At 37.7% G+C, this 13,356-nt stretch overlaps 1 protein-coding gene across 1 annotated transcript in view; it reads right to left on the reverse strand.

The window, feature by feature from the left end:
* The window catches only part of alk (ALK receptor tyrosine kinase), a 438,375-nt gene that overhangs the window by 117,484 nt on the left and 307,535 nt on the right, over nucleotides 1–13,356 (reverse strand). The gene's annotated exons all lie outside the window — the stretch shown is intronic.

A 13,356-nucleotide genomic window follows, 5' to 3' on the forward strand; every position in this document is an offset into this window, starting at 1 on the left:
CAAGGCTAATACACACACACACACACACACACACACACACACACACACACACACACACACACACACACACACACACACAATATGTCTGTGAATCATGAATAGCAAAGGACAGGGGAAAAAAATTCTGCAGGGGAGGTCAGACACTTCAAAAAGGTGATTAAGACTGGGGATAGAAAAAATTGTATACACTGAAGGGCATTTTAAACAATGCTGCTAGTTCTCTTGAAAAAAAAAACCAAAATGAATAAAAAATAAATGTATCTTGAAGCACTTAAGATTAAGCTTAACAATGTCTCAACCTCAAATCAAGCTGATATCTCAGAGCATACAAAAAGTGTATAAGTGCAGACAATATCCATATTCCAGTAATCTTATTATAGGTCTAATTCATTTATTCACCCTGTGCTCTGTCTATTCTGTCTTTCTCTTCTCTTTACTTGTTGATGATATGCATCTGCACAACACTATTCATACAGTCTTTTCTACAGATGTTTTCCATGATGATGTCTTGGGAGCTGTACATGTGTTCCATTGGTGTGTTTTGCATAATGTGTACATACAATTATGTGTAATGAAGCATCCGTTTATGACAAGCACACTGTCTAATTTTATTCTCAGGGATCAATAAACTGCAGTTATGAAGCTATTTCAGTTCCTTTTCTCACAGGGAAACACAGTGTTGCAGATCTGATAATATAAGAACAATGCTTTGAACATTCTTAAGAAACGGTATATACTGTACTGAATGCAGTACATGTAATTATCCAACCTGCATTTCTGTCTACTGATCTATTGCTTTTACATCAAATGCAATGTATTAACATGCCTCCATTAATGTGGACATTAATAAACATGAATGTGCTGTGCTGGAGCCTAGCTTATATGATTTTTTAATAAGCTTATATACAGTTCTGAACACTGAGTAGTTCCCAGAAGAGCAATTCACACTCCAAACCCAAACCTTAAATCCACCACTTTTTAAGCTTTACAGAGGAAGAAAACAAAAAAACACTGCTGCCTGTAAAGCTTCCCGGATGAAAAATGCTCTCCTCATTGCTGAAGAGGTTTTTTTATATAGGACATATTTTATATTTGCTATTCAAATCATGACTGGGGTGACCTCCCTTCTCACACATCATATTCTCTTTATTGTAAACTTGGACACAATTACTGCCAATTGAAAAGGCTTTGTATGTAGACCACATAAAATGTAGACCACATAAAATGTAGACCACATGTATATAATAATAAAATAATAAAATACAATGAAACAAAAGGGCACACGATGGCTTAGTGGTTAGCACGTTCGCCTCACATGCATGGTAGTCTGATTGGCGTGTCTAAAGTGTCCGTAGTGTTGAAACAAAAGAAAGAAAGAATATGATAAATCAAGCAAGAAAGAAAAAAAGAAAGGGTTAAAAGAAAGAAAGCAAGAGATAATTCAAGAATTTAAAGAAAGAACAAAAGAATACAAGAATGCAAAAAAAAGAAAGAAAGAATACATGACTGCAAGAAAGAAAGAAACAAATGCAAGTTACTGTCTGCATCTTGTGTGTGTGTTGCTCACTACTGCTTCACAACCGTGAACAGGATAAAGCTTTTACTGAAGATGAATGAATAAATGAATTCTATGATTACTATACAAAACTAGATCTTATTGAAAAAAGCAGCATTGGGGTTCAATCCCAAGCACTGCCAGGCTCTGGGTTACTGATCAGAAGGTCAGGGGTTCAAGTCCCAGCACTGACAAACTGCCACTGTTGGGTCCTTGAGGAAGGCCCTTAATCCTCTCTGCTCCAGGGGCACCGTATCATGGCTGACCTTGCGCTCTGAACCCAACCTCCTTACATGCTGGGATATGTGAATAATTTCACTGTGCTATAATATATATGTGACCAATAAAGACTTATTATTCATTTAGTCATTATTATACAATCTTCTTTCTTTGTACTTTTGTAAAGATTTGTTTCGAGTAAGGTCATGGTCGATTACAATGGATTGCCAGAGGGAGAAACTCCGCTTGGTGACAAATCACCCTTTTACTCAAGTGTAACAGAAGCTGACCAATAAAACCTAGTTCACACTACATGATTTTAAGCCGACAAAATCGCTGACAAAATCGGCGAGCAATCGGGCGCTCGCCCATTGGCAGTCAATCGTTATGTTTGAACTACTCAACAATGCATCAAAGAGGCTCGCCGACACATCGCTGAGGCATCACAGACGCCAGACAGATATTTGGCATGCTAAAGATCTGGAGCTGTTGGGCAATTCCACATCCTTTGGTGTGAAAAGTGTCGTCATTGGCAGTGATTGCAGTGACAAACTACAGCCATTGAGAGAGCAATGCATGGGGTGAGGTCACATTGAGTAAGGGAAACCTGCAAAACCTATGACAGAAGCATAAAGGGGAGAAGCTTTTTAATATTCAAAGCAGACGACGATGACGAAGAAGACGCAGCAAGACTCCATTCTTTCACCCACTTTCTTTGTCTTTTCCTTTTTGGGGGTTCTTCAGCACATATCATTGCGCAAACAGCTCGCACCTCTTGTTTCTGTCCGACGTCCATCTTTAAAAAAACAACTACTGTTCCGTGCATGGTTTTCACGTCATATATCTGTGTCATGTCTTGCGTGTGTTTTCGTGATAAAACGTAGTTTGGACATCAGATAGAGTCGTCGGTTGACAGAGCTGTTGTCAGATCGTGTAGTGTGTGTACCCCTATTGCCAAGCAATCACGTAGTGTGAACACCACAACGTCAAGACTCCCGATTACAATACAGGAAGTCATGTAGTCTGAACAGCACAGCGATCAGCTGACATTGAAAGTCATGTAGTGTGAACAAGCCTTAAAGTGAACAGTTTGTGGCACACTGGAAAAGCTCTATACTCACTAACCATTTCAACACCATGAAATAGTAAAAAGCTGTGAGGCTGTGGGAGACACAAACTGCCAGTGGCCTCATGACAGTTCTAAAGATGAAAGCTAAAACAGTCTCATAACAAGCTATGAGAAAATATATTTCAGAAAATATATTTATATTCTTTTTAAAATAAACAATATGACCTTGTACTATATCGATCACACAGTAGAACTATAAATATGACCTCCATACAACACACCACAGCAACCGTCCAAAAATGCTGTGAAAAAGTGATGTCTTCTGTTTATTTATATCTCATACCAGATTATCTCAGAGAATTAAAACAAAATCCAAGATAAAACAAAGACAACCTGAGTAAAGACAAAATACAGTTTTCAAATGATAATGTTATTTATTGAAGCAAAAAAGTAATTCAATACCAACTTTTTCACATGGGTGATAGGTGTTGGATAACTTTTTTTTTTGCTTCAACAAAAAAAAGTGTTGTGAGTTTACTCAAGTTGCCTTTGTTTTATGTTTTATTTCATTTGAAAATTTAAACTATTTATTATGAGATATACAGAAAACATAAGAAATTAGGATGCGTACATCACTGTACATACACAATACATATAAATCAGACCACCATCAAAAACACATGTGAGAGATGATGCAAAGCTTTAGTGTCCTACAGTACATGACAATGTCCTAAAAACTGATCTGGTTCGTAAATAGACAGGAGCTCTTATTAACCATCTAAGGTAAAGAATACAAAAGTAAACAAGTATCAAGAAGACAATGGCGTCAACTGGGATTCCTTTGCCGTCAACAAGTCTAGTCCTTGTTACAAATTTGTAAGCCTGAAATACCCTTAAAATGTACTTCAAACAGGAAGACATCTATTGAAAAAATATACATTTCAGACATTATAGCTTGCCATGTTGTTGACCTTATTTTGATCAATTTCAAAATCTAATCAGTTCATGGGTCATCAGTTCTGGTAACAGTAATAATTCCATATAAATCCTACAAGCAGTCAACTACTCATTCTCGAGCAAACCAGTCTGATAGAAAGAAAATATATTTGTGGCACATTCAATATGTTGAAAACATTGTGGCACAAGCTGAATACTCTATATGCAACATTCTGCACCAACATTACATTATATTTAATGTTAAAATAACATCTGTGGACACCTGAGCATCACACTCATGTGAGCTTGTTGAACATATCACTACAGATTTAGTCCTCCTTTACTGTTATAATAACCTCCACTCTTCTGTGATGGTTTTCCACTGGATTTTGGATCATGGCTGTAGGGATTTGCTCATTCAGCCATAACAGCATTAGTGAGGTCAGGCACTGATATTGATTGAGGAGGTGTGGAGTGCAGTCAGCGTTCCAGTTCATCCCAAAGGTGTACAGTGGGGTTGAGGTCAGGGCTCTGTGCAGGACACTTGAGTTCTTCCACTCCAACCTTGGCAAACCATGTTTAGATGGAGCTCAATTTGTGCACAGGTGCATTGTCATGCTGGAACATGTTTTAGGCCTCTTAGTTCCAGTGATGGAAAATTGTAATGAAAAGACATCTGAAATTGTGTGCTTCCAAGTTTGTGGCAACGGTTTCGGGAGGAACCACATATGGGTATGATGTTTATCCATGTTTTAAAAAAAAAAACCAGAAGATTTTTTTTTCTTTGCTACTTGAATAAGACCTGTCAATCTTATTCAAGTAGCATAGTGGGATTCATTGAAAGAGGTTAGTGGAGAATGTGGCATACAGAGCACTCAAGTGAAATATTGATTTGCTTGTGCCAGAACGTAGAAGGACCTGCAAATCCATTGCATACAAGGTAGTTCTTGAGATATCACACTACAGTAGAATCTCAGTGTCTGAAGGTTACCCAAAAGTAAACTGCAACAATAATCTTCCTCAAACCTGATGTGACTGAAATATTGCCCAAACTGTCTCCTATTCATTGACGCACAGACAGTATACATTTCATCCTGTTCAATGGTACTGAAGTTTTTTAATGGATGGACACCATTAACTGATGGATGATGGATACCAAAAAAGCTTTGTGAACATGGCTAATGCATCTGGCCTGAATTCTAGGTCATACCGCATCAACGAGAAAATGTTGATTTGTAGTGTACTATGGCCAAATTTTTTTGGCTTGTTTTCAGTTTGTTTATTTATTTTGGTAAGATCACACAGACTGAATGAAATAAGGTGATATTAGCAGTGTCTTTTCTAGGCACTTAGCCAGATTGAGCTCTTCTAATGACTGGGGAAAAAAAACAGGTATGGAGGCAAAAATTGCACTGGAGCACTTGTTTAAGGGCACATCCACACCTATTATTCCTTTTGCAGAACTGGAATTAGAGCTAAATTAATACTTTTAGCTCATTTTGTTTGGTTTCACAATGCACATAATTAAACCACAAAAATTAAGCAAAGACCTCTGGCTGAGGGGCTAAAGGAAAACTTACCTTTGCCAAGTGTGACTGGAAAACAATACAAATCTGATCTAGCCATGAAAACTAGAGTTAATGATGTGTGTGTGTGTGTGTGTGTGTGTATATATATATATATATATATATATATATATATATATATATATATATATATATATATATATATATATATATATATATATATATACATACATACATACTTCAGCCCCCATTGCAAATCAGGTGTATTGTCAGGTTTATTGTCTTTCAGCTGTTTGCAATAAACAAATCAAACAAAAGCAATTGAAATAGTTAAACACAACAACTGCTTCAAGTGTTTTCCCTAAATTCAAATGAAAATGCAACTTATAATGATTCTCCAGTTTCAAAATTATTCAACCCCTTCATGGCAAGCATCTTTACTACTTACTAGAGCACCCTTTTCCTGTTATGTTGTGTTGGCGTAATCAAATGAGACACTACACATGAAAGTTTCAGTGGGGAAAAAAGCAGTTTCAGTTCAAATTCATGTTCGTGTAGCTTTAAAGCTCTGCCCTTTGGCTCAGGTTGCACCTTAGTCTAACAGTTCGCATCTACAAAAAAATTGCTGAAAATAAAACCAAGTACATGGCAGGGTTCACGTCATGCAGTCAGGTCAATTCAGGTTCAAATCACTTTCTTACTCCAATCAAACCGTACTAGAATTCACTTGGAGGTTGACTAACACCATGTCCCTCAAACACTTATAGACCAGTTGTTTTGGTCTTACCGTACCAAAGTGTGAAACACATCACGGTTCAAATTAAACAGACTAAACACTCCATATGTGAAAGCACTCTGAGAGACTGCTAGTGGTGCTTTCTCCACAGCTCTGTCAACTGATGGACAGAAAACAGTTTGAATGAATGCCTAATGCAGAATCCTACAATCGCTCACAGTGAGATCACGGAGGAGGTCTTTGGAGGAAAGAGTCTTTAGAGGAGAATTAAGATTAAGTCTAATTAGGATCCGGAATGGGTAATGCATAAACAATTATAGTCTCATGTCTAATCACAAACACAGACTCACTCACAGAAATGGGACAGGTGAAGATTGGAAAAATATTGACTATCCAAATGTCCAGTTTCGAAGAGCCTGTGCCCACACTCATTACTGTTATTGGCTGACAGGAGTGGAACTCAATGTGGACTTTTGCTGTTGTAGCCCACATGCCTCAATGTTTGACATGTTGTGCATTCTGAGATGCTTTTCTGCTCACCACAGTTGTAAAGAGTGGTTATTTTTAGTGGTTAACAGAGCCTTCTTGTGAGCTCAAATTAGTATGACTATTCTCTCTCTAATCACCTGCCTCTCATGGAATGTTTTTCCCCCCACATCATTCTGTGTCAACACTAAAGACTGCTGTGTATGAAATTCCGAAGTTTTTTGTCACCAACAACCATATTAATGAAATCACTTTTTTTTTCTTGAAGTGGACATTAACTGAACCTCTTGACCTATATCTGCATGATTTTATGCATTGTGTTTCATCCACATTGATTTGATAATTTCATGAACAAGCAGGTTTACAGATGTTCCTAATAAACTGGTCGGCAAGTGTATGAAGACAGTGAATGTCTGAAGTATTCGAAAAGTTCTGGAACCCTCCTAGACTTTCCTGCATCCTTTCACTTTTTCAAACTTAAGAGGTGCTTCAGAAATCATTACCCAGCCTCGTTCTGTCAGCAGATTAAGACTGCAGGGAGTGGAGAATCAGATTCTGAGCTAAGAGAAGAATGAAGTTTTCCAATTGCATGCAACCAAAAAGGACCATCTCCCTCCCTCTGTGGGGTGGGGAAGGGAGGGAGGTAGCATTAAAGGCAACCCATATCTCATGAAACCACTTTGATATTGAGGGCATTTAATTAACAGGACGTAAATGCAGTTCTGGCAGAATCTCTTTTTCTCTCTTTCTCTCTCTCTTGCTTACTTTCTGCGCATCCAGCTTCATCTGCTTGTTTTGAACTCAGCAGGAGGGTGGAACATGCAGTGTCACTGAAAATGCAGTCATGGGTTTGAGGAAATGGATGAGATAGAGAATGAAGTTTTGTTGTATGTAAGAGTCTTTTATTAAACAACGTTAAATAACCTGGGCAGCTTCTTGGATGCAGCAAAAGGTTTACAATTGAAACCCATTAGAGGATGCAGAGAAGATTTTCATTCAAAGACATGCTCTGAGTTCCTCCACTACCATGCATCAAGTAAAAGAGTTTGCTTCATGTTACAAAGATTTAGCATAGAATAATGCTATACCAGTACTGATCAGCAGTCTTCTGACAACAATACAAATGTGGAGAGAAAGACAAAGGAAATCATAAGAATTGAGAACAAGGAGAACAGCTTTTTGATGTATGATTTAAAGGCTTTACCTGTTCTTATGCCCATAAGTACTTTAATAGTAATCTCAAATCCATGGTTCTGTAGCAGACTGAGAGTATATTCTTTGATGAATGTAGAGACGCTATCAGATGGTGGGTTCACAAAAAGTTGATTAAAAACTGTTTAAAAACTGTAAAAATAAATGAATAAATAAATAGTAGAGGGCATACAAATCTGAAAAAAAAAGATGCAAATACTTTTATATAATGTACAGTGGATATATAAAAAAAAATCTACACACCCTGATTAAAATGAAAGGTTTTTGTGATGTAAAAAATTAACTCAAGATAAACGCTGAACATCAATCAAATTGCAAGGCAATTTCACAGGTTTTCAATACGATTTAAATCTGGCATCTGACTGGACCATTCTAAATGTTGTTCTTCTTCTTCTGAAGCCATTCCTTTGTTGACTTGGATTTGTGCTTTGGGTTGTTATTGTGCTAAATTGTGAAAAGGTGAACTCTTCAGCTTCTAAAAGGGGCCGACAGGTTTCGTGCCATAATAGATTGGTATTTGGATCTATCCACGATTCCCTCTAACTCATGGGTGGGCAATTTTATTCGCAAAGGGCCGGTGTGGGTGCAGGTTTTCATTCCATCCAAGCAGGAGGCACAACTGATTCCACCTGTTCAATCAGTTGATCTTGGCTTTCAATAGATTCAGGTGTGGCTTCTGCTTGGTGAATGAAAACCTGCACCCACACCGGCCCTTTCCGGATAAGATTGCCCACCCCAGCTCTAACTTGCCTACAGTCCCAGTCCCAGCTGAAAAGAAACAACCCCATACCATGATGCTGCCATCACCATGCTTCACCTTTGGTATTTGGTGTTCCTTGATGATAAGCTGTCTTGTTTATGTCAACAAAGTTGTCACCAGACATATCCTTTAGTATTATGCCCCAAATTTCTACCTTTGCATCATGAGTCTATAGCACGTTTGCCACATGGTTTGAAAAAATGTTGTTTTCATCATTAGAAAGAGCTTCCATCTAGTCACCCTACCCAATAGTCTCATGTGAAGAATACGAGGGATTGTTGTCACATGCGGGGAGTGAAGACTACTTGCCAGATATTCTTGTAGCTCATTTAATGTTGCAGTAGGTCTCTTGGTAACCTCCCTGATAAGTTTTCATCTTTTCCTTTCATCAACCTTGGAGGGATGTATTGGTAATGTTACTGTGGTGCCCCATTTTCACCACTTGTCTTTATGGTGTTCCATGGTACAGTGAGGGAAAAAAGTATTTGATCCCCTGCTGATTTTGTACGTTTGCCCACTGACAAAGAAATGATCAGTCTATAATTTTAATGGTAGATTTATTTGAACAGTGAGAGACAGAATAACAACAAGAAAATCCAGAAAAAGGCATGTCAAAAATGTTATAAATTGATTTGCAATTTAATGAGGGAAATAAGTATTTGACCCCCTCTCAATCAGAAAGATTTTTGGCTCCCAGGTGTCTTTTATACAGGTAACGAGCTGAGATTAGGAGCACACTCTTAAAGGGAGTGTTCCTAGTCTCAGCTTGTTACCTGTATAAAAGACACCTGTCCACATAAGCAATCGATCAATCAGATTCCAAAATCTCCACCATGGCCAAGACCAAAGAGCTCTCCAAGGATGTCAGGGACAAGACTGCAGACCTACACAAGTCTGGAATGGGCTACAAGACCATTGCCAAGCAGCTTGGTGAGAAGGTGACAACAGTTGGTGTGATTATTCGCAAATGGAAGAAACACAAAAGAACTGTCAATCTCCCTCGGCCTGGGGCTCCATGCAAGATCTCACCTCGTGGAGTTGTAGTGATCATAAGAACAGTGAGGAATCAGGCCAGAACTACACAGGAGGATCTTGTCAATGATCTCAAGGCAGCTGGGACCATAGTCACCAAGAAAACAATTGGTAACACACTACGCTGTGAAGGACTGAAATCCTGCAGCGCCAGCAAGGTCCCCCTGCTCAAGAAAACACATAAACATGCCCGTCTGAAGTTTGCCAATGAACATCTGAATGATTCAGAGGACAACTGGGTGAAAGTGTTGTGGTCAGGTGAGACCAAAATGGAGCTCTTTGGCATCAACTCAACTCGCCGTGTTTGGAGTAGGAGGAATGCTGCCTATGACCCCAAGAACACCATCCCCACCATCAAACATGGAGGTGGAAACATTATGCTTTGGGGACAGGACAACTTCACCGCATAAAAGGGACAATGGACGGGGCCATGTACCATCAAATCTTGGGTGAGAACCTCCTTTCCTCAGCCAGGGCATTGAAAATGGGTCATGGATGGGTATTCCAGCATGACAATGACCCAAAACACATGGCCAAGGCAACAAAGGAGTGGCTCAAGAAGAAGCACATTAAGGTCCTGGAGTGGCCTAGCCAGTCTCCAGACCTTAATTCCATAGAAAATCTGTGGAGGGAGCTGAAGGTTCGAGTTGCCAAATGTCAGCCTCGAAACCTTAATAACTTGGAGAAGATCTGCAAAGAGGAGTGGGACAAAATCCCTCCTGAGATGTGTGCAAACCTGGTGGCCAACTACAAGAAACGTCTGACCTCTGTGATTGCCAACAAGGATTTTGCCACTAAGTACTAAGTCATGTTTTTCAGAGGGGTCAAATACTTATTTCCCTCATTAAAATGCAAATCAATTTATAACATTTTTGACATGCCTTTTTCTGGATTTTCTTGTTGTTATTCTGTCTCTCACTGTTCAAATAAATCTACCATTAAAATTATAGACTGATCATTTCTTTGTCAGTGGGCAAACGTACAAAATCAGCAGGGGATCAAATACTTTTTTCCCTCACTGTATATCTAATGTTTTGTTTTTTTTTTTTTGTGTGTGTCCGTCTCCTGATCGATGCTTTTCGACAGTGAGGTCCTGCACATGCTTTGCAAGCTCTTTGTGGACCATGGCTTTTTTTTCAGCAGTTGGATGAAATCAAGATGTCAAGAAAATTGCACAGAAACAGTTGAACTTTTTTGTGGTTAATCAAATCACTTAATTGATTACAGCTGTATGATAATTACTTTTGAACACAACTTTCAATGTTTCTGGTTAATTCTTAGCACAGTCACACACCAGTTTTTTTCTCTTTTCTCTCTCTTTTTTCTTTTCTGTTTGTCTATAAAATGTTTCTATTTGTTTTTCATTTATCTATCTATCTATCTATCTATCTATCTATGATGATGATGATGATAATACTAATGATTTTAAAAATATTCTTAAATAAAAATGTCAGCTACACATAATAGTATCCAACTGAAAATGAAATTTCAACAGCTAAGTCTCACTACACGTCTTTTAATGTCTTATATGACTGTACAGTTTTATGGCTATCTATCTTTACACTGATTCATTCCTAAATCATATCCTAATGAGAGAAAAATGAGCTGATGCCTAAAGCCAACAGCTTACTGAAAGGTCAAGCTGTCACATGAGAGGAGACTGTGCATGAATTAGCCTCAGACATCTGATTCATACATCACTGGATTAAATCATACTCAACATTTTTCCTGGCACATTATATGTCACATTTCTTCTGGGTTCTACAAAGCTTTACACTGTGTCTCATTCACCCATTCACACACACACAACAATGACTGCAGAGATACCATGCAAGGTGCTAGCCTACCATTGGCAGCAACTTGGGGTCTTGTCCAAGTACACTTCGGCATGTGGAGACATGTGGGTGGGGAATTGGCCCACCGACCCTGCGATTAGCGGATAACATGCTCTACCACATGAGCTACATTTCTCAACTGCAAAAGCCTTCAGCACCCAATTTTTCTCTATATATCAGCGACTCAAGGTATATATATATATATATATATATATATATATATATATATATATATTAGTTTCAATACGAGTAAAAGATGCTTACTTTACAGGGAATTATTAATGTGCAGATATATCATATAATTATACATTTATTTCTCTAAACAAAATATACGGTCCACTCATACTATATTACAAAGATATATACTGTATAAGATGGATATAAATCAGATGGCTGGGAACTGCTGAATTTATAATGCTTCACAGGTTTCTTTGCATGTGTAAAAGAGTACCCAAACCAAATATATATATATATATATATATATATATATATATATATATATATATATATATATATATATATATAAGGCATTCGAATGGCCCAGTCAATCATCTGACTTTTTTGAAATTGAACAAGATTTCAAGACAATATGTTTAGAAGAATGGGCCAAAATCACACCTGAATACTGCAGCCCATTAATTTCTTCATACAGGAACTGTCTTGAAGCTGTCATTACAAACAATGGCTTCTCCACTAAGTATTAAATACATTTCAGTTAGTGTGTTCAATAATTATTTCCCGTGTCATTCCACTTTATTACACATAACTTTATTTATGGACTTTAATGTTGTGAATTCTTTATATTTGCAGATTTCTTGAGTCAATACTGATGTCTGGTGAACATTTCATGTGAATAACCTCATTGGAAATATATTCACTGGAAATATTTTGATGCATTCAATACTTATTTCCCCCACTGTGTGTGTGTGTGTGTGTGTGTGTGTGTGTGTGTGTGTGTGTATATATGTTTCTTTTTTAACATAGTTTAACATTATTTTTGCCTTTACAGAAACAGGCTTCCACAACTTTATTTCTAACTCTTCAATAGTATTAATTTGTACAAATGAGCACTGTTATTTATTTTGCATGTTTAGAAAGAATGTGCTATATTAAAACGTAGAACTTTAGAACATAGAATACACCGCTGTGGTACATCATAATAAATGTCAAAGGTCGCCAAGAGTTGGTAAAATCAGTTAAATACAGGCCAAAACAGTTAAGAACATGTCCTAACATTCCAATACATTTTTTAAGCCTGTTGATTAATACTGCATGGTCTACAGTGTCAAAGGCCACAGAAAAATCAAGTAATACCAGTTCTCATATGCTGTTCACATCACCACTGTGTCCAAGATCATTAACTACTCTCAGCACAGGCTGTAGAAAAATCTAATAATACAAGAAGTGATATGCCGTTCCCATAACCACTGAATTTGAGATTATTAGCCACTCTCAGCACTGTATTATGATCTGATCAGCTCTGAAAAAAAAGTTATTGCTGAGGTGAAAGACATTTAGCTCTTTAAGTATGACCCTTTTCTGCAATTTTGATCAAAAATTGCGTTAGACATTAGTCTAAAATGAATCATAATGGAGGGGGTCCAGATGATATTTCTTCATTAATGGTCTAACAGCAGCAATCTTTAGTGAGGCTGGAAAATTGTCAGTTTCTAGCGAGCACTCCAGTACAGAGCTGTACGGCTATTAAAAACATACTTTTTGAAATGTAACACAATTCCACACCATTATTAGATCAAGTGAACATGTTGCAGATTTTGACTGAGACACAGCTAAGAACAGTTTGCTTTCTTTTTTATCTTAATAATAAATTGGGGGGGGGGGGGGGGCTTTGCCTTGACATTAAGTAAATTGAGGAATTATGTGAATTGATCTATTCATAGTGTAGTATTCAGTTCAAATTTGACCACAATATTTTGGGTGAAGTAATCACATCTAAAAATAACCTTCCAAAACGTCCCAGTGTTCTACA

The sequence above is a fragment of the Ictalurus punctatus genome, chromosome 9, assembly GCF_001660625.3.
Source record: "Ictalurus punctatus breed USDA103 chromosome 9, Coco_2.0, whole genome shotgun sequence".
NCBI classification, from domain to species: domain Eukaryota; kingdom Metazoa; phylum Chordata; class Actinopteri; order Siluriformes; family Ictaluridae; genus Ictalurus; species Ictalurus punctatus.